The 10,837-nt window shown below is 55.8% G+C and overlaps 1 pseudogene; it reads right to left on the minus strand.

The window, feature by feature from the left end:
* Positions 1–2,408: 2,408 nt before the first annotated feature.
* Positions 2,409–2,867, minus strand: LOC118627257 (annotated as a pseudogene).
* Positions 2,868–10,837: the final 7,970 nt, after the last annotated feature.

Here is a 10,837-nt window from a genome sequence, read left to right on the forward strand (position 1 = left end):
CGGTCATGGTCCGCTCTGGGCCCGAGCTGCGGCTACATGTTGAGAGTTTGGAGAAAGGTTCAGCCCAGTCAAGTGGATAAATCATATCTTTTAAAATGGGCCAAACATGGATTTACACAATAGCCTGTGACAAACGCATCTTCAGGAAATGATCTGGCAGAAAATAACCCTTTTTCCAAAGGGCGCCATGGCCCTGGGAGAAATAACGAGGCTTTTTTAGGGTTCTAATTATCCCCAGTGCTGACAGGCTGCGGCGCCGTTACGGCGCCGCTCAGCGCTCACGCGTGTGCCCAGCGGAGTCTATTCTCGGGTCTCCCAGGTAAGCGCCCTGCTCCCAGGGGCGGCCTGGTGTGTTCAGTGTCCGTCCTCACAGTTCCTGCCCCCTCCTGCTGACGCACAACCTCAGAAAGAACAGGGCCTGTCTATTCTCGTGAGCCCGGGCCCGGACACACGTGTGGGGTCTCTCCTGCCTTCACTCAGGAGGTCAGTAGGGGGTGCAGGGTCTCCTGAATGCATCGGACAGGCTCATGAGGCTGGGGTGCAGTGGTTAGAGCTCAGACTAAAAAGCTGTTGCTCAGTAAAGAAATAAGGGCCCCACGCTGTCCACGCTGAAATGAGCTGTGGCGGCCATCCCCCCAAGGCCTTGATTGTCCAGATGGGGGAACCGAGGCAGACAGGTGATACTGAAGGGCTGGGACATAGGAGACTTGTCTGTGCTGAGCTCCCCACAGTGGAGCTGAGGCTCAACCATGTGGAGCACCTGCCCAGGACACAGATGACATGTGTCATCTCACTCAGAGCTCACACCAGCCCTGAGAGGCAGCTCTTAGCCCATTTCCCAGATGAGGAAAGTAAGGCTCACAGAGGTTAAGGGACTTGTCCAGTGTCCTACAGCGAATCCCTCTTCCACACAAAACTGAAAGCCCCTTGAAATTTCTCTGAGCAGGGACCCAGCTCAGGGTCCGAGGCCTAGACACAGGTTTCTCTCTGGTTACCCTGAGCAAGCCCTTCCTGAGTCCCCACTTGGAGCCAGCCTGTGTTAGGTTCAGAGGAGGAGAACCCAGGCGCAGGATCGCTGATTGTGGGACTGATGCAGAGATGCCACAATACAGCTGGGGCAGGGCATTGATTTGGACTGTAGACTCATAACTCACTTACTGAGGAGCTGCCCCTCTGCCCAGGGTGCATGCTCTGGGGGCCGTGTTCACCCTCGGGGAACCTCAGGAGCCTAGACCTGGGCAAGAGGGGCAGGCAGGCTCCTGGAGGTGGGTTCAGGGCTATTTGGAGGAGAATCCCAGGGTCCCAGAGTGAAGTCCAAAGGGGCCCCCAGCCCCCCCCCCCCCGAGTCCTCCTACCAAAGGCTGAGCTCATGGAGAACAAGGAGGTGGGGGACTGTTAAAGTCTCTTGTAATCTGGTTTAAGGGTGTTTCTGTCCTAAATGTTGGACATCCGCCTTCTCCGACCCCTGCCCTAACCTTGAAAATCCAACCAAGCCCACCAGGTGGGCGCGCCCTTGCCAGAGCTGCCGGTCCTCCATCCTCACCTCCTTCAGCTCAGCTCCCAGAGCCCAGCCGCTCTGCCCACCGTGCGGCCCGGCCAGAGGGCCCTCCCCGGCTCCGCTCAGCCTGTGGCCTGCAGGGACTGTGGCTGATGGCACGTGATTGAAACCTCTAAAAACAAGCACCCCCCCCCCCGCTGTAACAGCCCTTCACCTTTCTCACCGTGCTACTCCCTGAACATTTTATAGCAGAGAAAGGGGGAAAGAAAAAAAAGTAAGAAAACACTTGAGTTTTCTGAGATAAATAGTGAGTGTCTGAGAGGCTGAAATGTTAAACGCTGTCTGCACAGTGAAGCTGCCTGATGGGTCTGGCCTCCCTCACCTCCCGGGAAGTGTCTCCACCAGGAGGGGCTCCTGTCCACACCTGCCTGACCTCCTGGCGTGCAGGCTGCAGGACAAGGCTCGTCTTCTATCCCCGGGGCAGGGCCTTCACCCGAACCGATCCTGTGAGACCTTTCAGGTTCTGTCTGGCCCAGACGGGATGACGTCACAGCGCCCCCTGGTGGGAGGGCGAGTAAAGTAGTTGTCCAAGCCAGTGGCACCCAAGGCCGTCAGTCCCTCAGCCACCAGCTGACCAGGCTTCTCCCAGGCGCCTCTTCCCCCCCTGAGCATCTTTCTTTCTTTCCTTTTTTTTAAAGCTAAAAAAGCTGACAATTTTATTTTCACCTTTCACAATACAAATAAAAATTGCTTTTTTGTTTTGTCCCACTACTCCCCTCCCAAACCATTCTCTTAGATAGGAAGAGGGATACTTCCTTGTCGTGCTGTGAGAAAGCACCCGAGTCACAGCGCCACGGGGTCCGGGAAGTAGACAAGTCATATAAATTGATAGAAAGGGGCCCCTTTCTCCTTATCTGTCTGATCGAGTCATTCCTGGCCGAGTGGGCACCATCAGGGGACGGGCGGGCGGTCTCGTCACAGGGGCCGAGGCATCGCTGGCACGTGCCTGCCCATAGACAGCCTCACTCCAGGGGCAGGTCCCACTGGCATCATCCCGGGGCGAGGAGGACCCATCACTGCACCATGGGAGTCCCCCAGATGGGGTGCTGGCATCATCCCGGGGTGAGGAGGACTGGAAGACCGGGGGGGGGGTTGCCCCTGCAGGGGGAGGAGAGGAGAGCGAAGTAGGAGACCCCTTTCCTGCTGAAAAGCTGCGATGGTTTCGTCAGGGGGGCTCCGAGCTGCTCGCCCCTCCTCCTCTGAGGGTGGCCTTTCGCATTCTGGTTCCCACCCTGCAGTGCGTCTGTCTCCCAGGTGGAGAGTCATGGGTGAGGTGTGTATCGCAGTCGTCACAATAAAACTGGGGCATATTGTCCCGTCGGAAATGACCCTAAGCATCTTTCTAATGTCGCTGGCCCTTGGTCCCTGGGCTCACGCCAGCTCACCAGGCAGAGGGCTGAGGTGGTGGGGGCTCCTGAGGTTGGGGGGACCTCACTGAGCTCCCCCCGTGTGACCTGGCAGGTTGGCTCTACCCTGACATTGGCAGGAGCAGAGCCGGGGTCTCTCGTGGAGGCCTCATTGGAGGGATGCAATACAGACAGTGTGGTTAAGGGCACAGGCTCGTGGTTCAAATTCTGGCTCAGCCACTTCCTTGCTGTGCCATCTTGGGGGCACTTCACCCCACCCCAGGCCTCAGCTTCCTAGTCCCAGGCAGGGATAACAGTTTGACAATGATACGAGTTAATGCCTGGAAAATGGGAGCACGGTGCCTGAGTCACAGCAGGTGCCGGATACATGTCAGCTTCTGTCCACTAGTGTTCTTATCAACATCACTATCAGTCCAGCTGGGTGACGTAAATGGCTCTGCAGATCTTGATCCTGAAACGCCTAAGAGTATGGGTCACCCGTCCGTACCTCCGTGCCCCTCAGCCCGCAGCCCACAGCGAGCTCAGGGCCAGCACCCAGAGTCACAGCTCCTGCAGGATGAAGGCAGTGGGCTGGGCACGGCTGCCAGGACACCCTGCTGATCAAGGACGCATCCGGGGTGGCCTGTGGAAATACCCTGCACCGTCGGCACAAGTACGAGCCTGGCAGGCTGAGGCAGGGCCTTGTCTCCTGCGCGGGGAGCCTGGGGTAACCTCCACTGCTCGCATCCTGCTTAGAGGGGAGGAGGGGAGAAGAATGGAACTAGGAGCCTCGGTTTTTACCTGCGTGGGTTCTGTGAGTGGCAAATCCTCAAAGCTCGCCCTGCAGTTTGCAGGTGGGGACACTAGGGGTTGGAGGAATCAGGGTCGCCCTCTGGTCACAGAGAGCCAGCCCCAGCACTGTGGGTCCACTCCCAGGCCAGGGTACTGCACACTGTCTCTCCACAGGGAGTGACCCAAAGGTGCTTCCTCTGGCACCTGTCCAAGCAGGGATCTCCCAGGGGGCCCATGTGGCTGTCCCCTGGAAGCCACACTGCTTTTCTAACTTTCTAAGACTTTCCACCAAGTATCTCTCCACCCACCCACCGCAGAGCCTGATGTTGTCTGCAAAGTCCTTCTTTGGAACTAACTTTGTGGGCATTCAGAAGTCTCTGTCACTTTAAAAATGAGAGCAGCGGGGATGGGGGCGGGGCATGCTAGCACCGCTCCCTAAACCGCTCCCACCAGACACAGTCAGGGTAACATTTATCTGCACTTGCCTGAGACACTCCCCGACCCCAATGACAGGAGTGTCCCTGCCAAAGGCAATTTGCATTTAGATCATTAGCGGGGTTCCTCTCCCTGTGAGCCCCTGGAGCTCAGGATGCCCTGGAGTGTAGGCAATGGGGAGAAATGTGTGGTTCATATTTAAATACTTCTTTCAGGTTTTAGATGGTCCTGTTCCTGTGGATTTCGGGGGGAATTTATGTCTTAGTTGAGTCTTCCGGTTTAGCGGCTCCCAGGAGGCTGTGATCGAGCTGTTGGCCGAGGCCAGGAGGCTCTCTGAAGGCTCAGCCCGGGAAGGGCCTGCCCTTCGCTCATGCAGGGTTTGGTGGGCTGTTCCTTGAGGGCTGATGAACCGAGGGCCTCAGGTCCAGGCTGTCTGGTGGCTGCTGGCTGGAGGGACACTAGAGGTTAGTGTCACGTTCCTTGCCAGGGGGTCGTCTCCCACAAAGCAGCTTGCTCCATCAAAGCACACAAGCCAAGAAGGCTGTAGGAAGACTCAACCAGCAAGACGGAAGCCACAATGTTTTGTAGTCAAATCACACAAGTGACATCCCATACCTTTGCTGTACTCCTATGGTTAGTAACAAGTCACAGGTCCTGCCCACCCCACCATCCCAGGAGGCAGGATCATGAGACCATCCCGGGAGGGTCACTACACAGGATAATTCATTCAAGCTCTTAACCCAGAGGTCTCCTGGCCTCCCACCACATCCCACTGGACTCCTCCCCATCCTGCCTTCATCACTGTTCATTCATTTACTCAGTCACTCATTCAGCAAGTGTGTGCTGACACCTGCTCTGTGCCGGACTGTGGGCTGGGCCTTAGCAACAAGAGAATTTAGCCCCCAGCAACCCCGGGTCTGGGTTGGGGATAGAAATTCATAGTAGTGTCCCCCTCCGGCCACTCAGCCCTCCTCTGCCCACCATGCATGCCACTCCTGCCCCTTAGCAGGATGCAGAGCTCCCTCAGGGCAGTGCTCCCTCAGGGCAGCACCTTCTCTTTAGAGAACAAGACATTCTGAGGCCTCCTTCCTCTCTGTCTCTCCAGACCCTGCCAAAACTTCCTTTAAGAAAGAAAACTGTTTGTCCCGGGGCTTTGGTGCTGGGAACACAGGCAGATGGCACCGGAATTAGCAGCTCGGCAGAGAGAACGTTCCAAACACAATCAGCTTGAAACAGCTCAGAACATCCCCCTCCCCGGACAAGTGTGGGGAGCTGGGCTGGGAGCGCTGTCCCAGGTCCTGGCCCCTCCCTTCCCGCCCTCCTGACCCAGGTATCATGTCAGCCAGGGGCAGAAGGAGGACTGGGGCCCAGGGGTCTCAGAAAGAGGACCAAAGTGATGGGACTCATCCATTGCCACTTTGGAGGAGCAAACACTGCCAACTTCCCAGCCTGGGATTACATTACCCAGTACCCTGGGCATCCTTCTGGACAATGGAATGTGGGTGCAAATGACATGGACTCCTCTGGGCTGAGCCGATGGATTACCTGGTGACCTTCTCCTCAATCACCTCCCTTTCCTAGCAACGCTGGAGGCCATGTGTGCAGATGGCGTCATCACAGATGGAAGGGGCTGGATCCCTGTATCACTGCTCAGAGGAGGTGTCTGCCTGGAGGAGATCCCCTGACCAGCAACATCCACTTAGACTTTATGTAGGAGAGACATCAACTCCTCCTGGGTGAAGTCTCTGGGACTTGGGGCTCTTTGTTACAACACCTCACCCATCCTGACTGATACACCCGGTCTCTCTTCATCCAACGCTTCATCCAGCAGGCACTTATCAGGATCCTTGGGCGCCAGGCGCTGTGCTGAGCACCAGCACAGCCGTGAACATGGAGCACAGGCCCCTGCCCTCAGGGACACTTGGGGACAGTGAGGATACAAACAACAGAATGAATAAATGACAACAACAAAATGTGTTACGTGTTGTAAGAAATTCTTTGAAGAAAAGCAATGGGGTGGTAAGACATCGGATTTGGGAGGGAACCTTAAGGGGGTTGAGATGTGCCTGAGGAGGCGGCGGGGCAGGGTGGGAGGAGCTTCCTGCAGGTGGAACAGCAGGTACAGCCACCGCCATGCCGGCCACGCGCTCCCAGCTCCATGCCAGTGACTTCGCTCCATCCTCACAACCACCTGGGGAGAAGCCGTTATTGTTCTGCTTTATGGGGTGCAGGCAGGGGGTGGGGACTGCAGCCCCAGAGAGGGAGAGCACAGGGGCCAAGACACTCAGGCAGGCAGTGTGTTCGTTGTGGAGATGTGTCTCTCCCCACGTGCAGGGCCAAGGCCTCTTCTACCCCTAAGTGCCCACCCCCGCCTTGGGCTCTTATTCAGGTGCAGAGTCAGGCTCTTCATAGGCCTGGGATGGGGCCTGCCAAGTTGCTCTAACTCCCAGTAATGCCGTTGCTGGTCACCACTTTGAGCAGCAAGGTCTAGAACAGAGAGTGACTTGGATTTGGACTCAGCTGGGCTGACCTCACAGCCTGGCACTCAACCTCTGGGCCAAGCCCTTGAGCTGCTCAGGTCCAGAGTGGGTGCAATCTGGGTGGCTTCCTGGAAGAGGAGCCCAAGGCCTGGGAAGGTATTGGAGAGGCAGGAAAAAAGGGAAGACTTTAATGGTCCAGGTCTGAGTGACCTGTCCAAGGTCACACAGATAGGTAGACCAGATACCCAAACCCAGGCTGAGTTCAGGAACTCTGTTCTCTTTGGGGCCCAGGGACTGGGGTTCTCTGTACATGGCTCAGCATGAAACAGGCCTCATGAGGAAGGTTTCACTCCAGAAAGCTCTGCTGGGAGCAGATCTATCTGGGGTGTGGAGTAATTCGTTCCTGATTAAGCGAAATGTCCCAGGTCACAGTGGGACCATTTCTAATGTTCAAATCTTTCTGCTTTGACATGGATTCCCAGTGTTCTCCTCTACCTCCTGGCGTCAACTGTGTCTATGAAGCAGGTCCCTTTGTTCCTCGCCCCCTCTCTTCTATCCTTCCTTTTTTACCTTCTCCTCCCTCCCTTCTTTCTTCCATTCCATTTGGACCTTGCTCTGTACTCCGTAGGGTTCTAGGCTCCAAGGAAGCCCTGGATGAGATGGACACACCCCTGCCTTGCCCTGGAGCTCCCAGCCCATCAGGGAAGACAACAGAGGGAGGGCATTAAGGTGGACCCCACTTGCCCTCTGGAGACTTGCCCTCCATAGGACCCTGGGGGTGGTGATTGCACATAAATCAGCAGTGGTTAGCCAGAGACAGTCTCAGGGTATAGTTAAAGCACAAAGTTGGGGTGGAGGTGTAGCCCTTGGGATCAGAGAGGGCTTCCTGGAGGAGGAGATACTTGAGCTGAGTGTTAGAACGAGTGAGTGCCAAGCAGGGTATGTCATGAGGACCCCCTTCCAAGACAGTGTTACTGAACAGATGAATGGATGAATAAATGAATAAATGAATCTAATCAAGGCCCTCCTTCCGGCAGCAGAGCTGGGTCTGCCACCTTCCAGGCTCTGTCGGAGCAGGGTGAGGTCGGACACCTGCCCAGGGAGCCCTCTGCCCAGGTAACTCCTCTGGGGGAGAAAGGCCCTTTTCCCTGCCGTCAGAGGCCTCCCCGGGGCTCCAGGTCTCCCTCCACCAACAGTCTCCTGCTCAGACCCTGGAAGCCTCGGTTCTCCCAGCCTTGGGTTTCTCTGTCCGTGGATTTATCCACGGCTTTCAGGAGGCGGCAGAGTCATGGAGGAGAACGCGGGCCTGGGCTCAAGCCTCACTCACCTCTGCCCGCTCACAGACTCGAGCCAGCTCCGGGGCTCAGAGCTCTCATCTGGAAATCGGGGCGGGCTGTGATGCCTAGCTTCTGGTAGACGGATGACAAAAACGTCCCAGCCGTCCACCCCTCCCACACCCACAGTCTTCCTGATCTGACTCTGGAGGTGGGCTTCCCCCTGCCCATGAGTGTGCACCGCCCTGAGACCTGCTGTGAACGTGACGAGGCCTCAAGGGCTTTGTGTGCTTCTGCTCACGTTGCTGGAAACCTGACCCCTCCGTTGGAACGTGGAACGTTGGAACGAACAAGCCCAGGCCCACCTGCTGGAGGATCAAAGACCACCCATGGCCCCACTGCGTAAGAAAGGCAGCCAACGTCACCTAAGCCAGCCCCCAGAGGAGCTGCTGGCTGACTGCACAGGCCTGAAGGAGCCTGAACTGTGCACCAGCAGAGACGCGTGAACTAAATACATATTCATTGACCTAAGGCGGCAGCTTCCGTGGTTGCTGCGCACCATTGCTGTGGCAATGCAACACTGGAACACACTCCGCAGGCGATTGTGAAGACGAAGCAAATTAGTGGATGTAAAGTGCTTAGAGCCTGTGCCCGGCACCCAGGAAGCCCGAAATAAGCTATTGTTATTGTTGCAGACCTGCCCGGTCATTGGGTGGAGCTTGTCCTTATCCCCAAAACCAAGGTCTGGATGAACATCAATGCTTGTTGTTCAACAGCCCAGCCACCATGCTTCTGCTACGTGGAGGTTGTGAGACCTTGGGGAAGTGTCTTCACCTCTCTGAATTTACACTTGCTAATTTGCAAAGTGGGGTAGAAGAATATCAAACTCTGAGTGTGGCTGGAAACCGCGGCTGCTCAGCCACCCCCAAGTGGAGCTCACTTAGGTTCCCGCCCCAGGAACCGTTGCTGAGGGTCGGAAGGGGTGGGAGTGGGAGTTTGTTGTGAAGGCCACCACCTGACAACAGGGCTGTCCGGACATTTCTCACAGGATCTGGCTTTCCCTGAAAACTTAGGGGAATATCTGTCCCTTCCCTTGTAAGATCCTTGAGGACAGTGACTTCATTTATGCTGGTGCCCCGTCTCTGAACACAGGCCAGGCACGAAGTCGGCGCTCAGTACATGTGCCCAGAGACTGACCGTCACGGAGGTGTGGATGCTCCTTCCTCCCTGTCCTCCTTGGCAAGCCGTCTTCCTCCCTCCAAGCCCAGCCAAGGTCCCGCCTTCAGATCATACTCTCCACACCTCCCTCCGTCCCAGCTCGCCTTGCTGTGGCCTCAAGGTTCATTTGGAAATGTAGACCCGATCACATCAACTTTGCTTCCTTTCTTTTTTTTTTTTTTTTGGTACATGGCCCTAGCGGGAACCGAACCCGAGACTCTCTAGTCCACAGGCTGATGCTCCAACCACTGAGCCAAACTGGCCAGGGCCGCTTCCTTTCTTTTACCCTCCACTTGAAACACTCCGCCCTCCTGCATTTGTGATGGAGACCCAAATCCTGGAAGTGGCATTCAAGGCTCTTGCCAGTCTTGCTCCCGGCCCCCTCCCCAGGCTCCCACCCTTCCCTGCTCTCCAGCCACAAAGGCCTTGGAGTCCTTATTGGTTGCCAAGTCTGGCCGCTGGGCCTTTGGACATGTGGTTGCCTGGTCTGAACACTGTTTTCAGCCCCAAGTTCACCTGACAACTGGTTTGTTCTTCAGATGATAGCTGTAGGGTGTCTTCTTCTGGGATACACTTGAAATCTCCCCTTATGTACTCTCATAGCACCCTGAACCTTTCTCTTATAAGACATGTAGTTTTACACTTCTCTGTGTTATTCTAGCATAGTCTCTGTGTCTCCTTCCAGACTGTGAGCTCCATGGGTCAGAGACCATGATGGTTTTGCTTACCTTTGATTCTCCTAACACAGTGGCTGTCACAGAGAAGGTGCGCAACAGTCGTGGTAAATATATGAATGCTGTGACCTGTAGGTAGATCTCAAAGGTCCCCAAGGATGGGGACTATGTCTTAGTCACTGGGCTGGTACTAGGGTCAGGCAAGAGAGATCTCTATGGAACAACATTTAAAAAGATGTTGTGTTATCTCCAAATGCCTGGTGCCAACCTCAGAGTCTGCCTTTAGTTGGCATCTCTAAATGCCACATGGAGGGAGAGAGGGACAGGGAAAAGTGGATTTGAGATTTAAAAGAGTCGTTGACTCAGGCCCGGTCCCATGTCGCAGCAATGCAGGTGTCCAGCTCCCCAAACAGTTCCGCTCGTTGGCCCCCAGGCACATGGGAAGGCCCCCGAGAGCAGCCGAGCTGATGTGCACTTTCATGCCACGTGGTGGTGTTTTGCTTCTGCAGGCTCGTTCCAGGGAAATGAGCTGTCAACGGCTTCAGACGAGAACAGGGAGGAAAATGAAACAATTTCCCTGATTGGGGACATAATGGGGAATTCTTACCTTTGCAGGGTGCTGCCTCCACGGGGAATTGGCAGGGAAATCCCAGGGCCTGTGGGCTGTGCAGTTCTCGAGCTGATGAGACATTTTAAGGAGACTGTGTTCGTTGGGGCTGATTGGCTGATGGAATGTGGTCTTATGGCCTCATCAGAAAACTTGTGAGACCATTGTCCCCTCACAGCAGACAGGCAAGGACACGGCCATCCTTGCTCCCCATCAGGAGCATCTAGGACAGAAGTCAAGAGAACAGAATGTTCCCAGAAGCCCCTGTTCCGCCCTGCCCACCACCCCTGCCTGGGCGCTGCCTCCAGCTGTGCCCTGGTCACCGCTCTGGAGTGATGGTCTCAGGGACATCTGCTCAAGGAAGAGCTTGAATTTCCTCATAGAGAATTCCAGACCCAGAGGCCTACAAATCTGAGAGCAGCAAACTGTGGGCTGCTCCTCTTCCCTGCATGC

The sequence above is a fragment of the Molossus molossus genome, unplaced genomic scaffold, assembly GCF_014108415.1.
Source record: "Molossus molossus isolate mMolMol1 unplaced genomic scaffold, mMolMol1.p scaffold_m16_p_12, whole genome shotgun sequence".
NCBI lineage: Eukaryota > Metazoa > Chordata > Mammalia > Chiroptera > Molossidae > Molossus > Molossus molossus.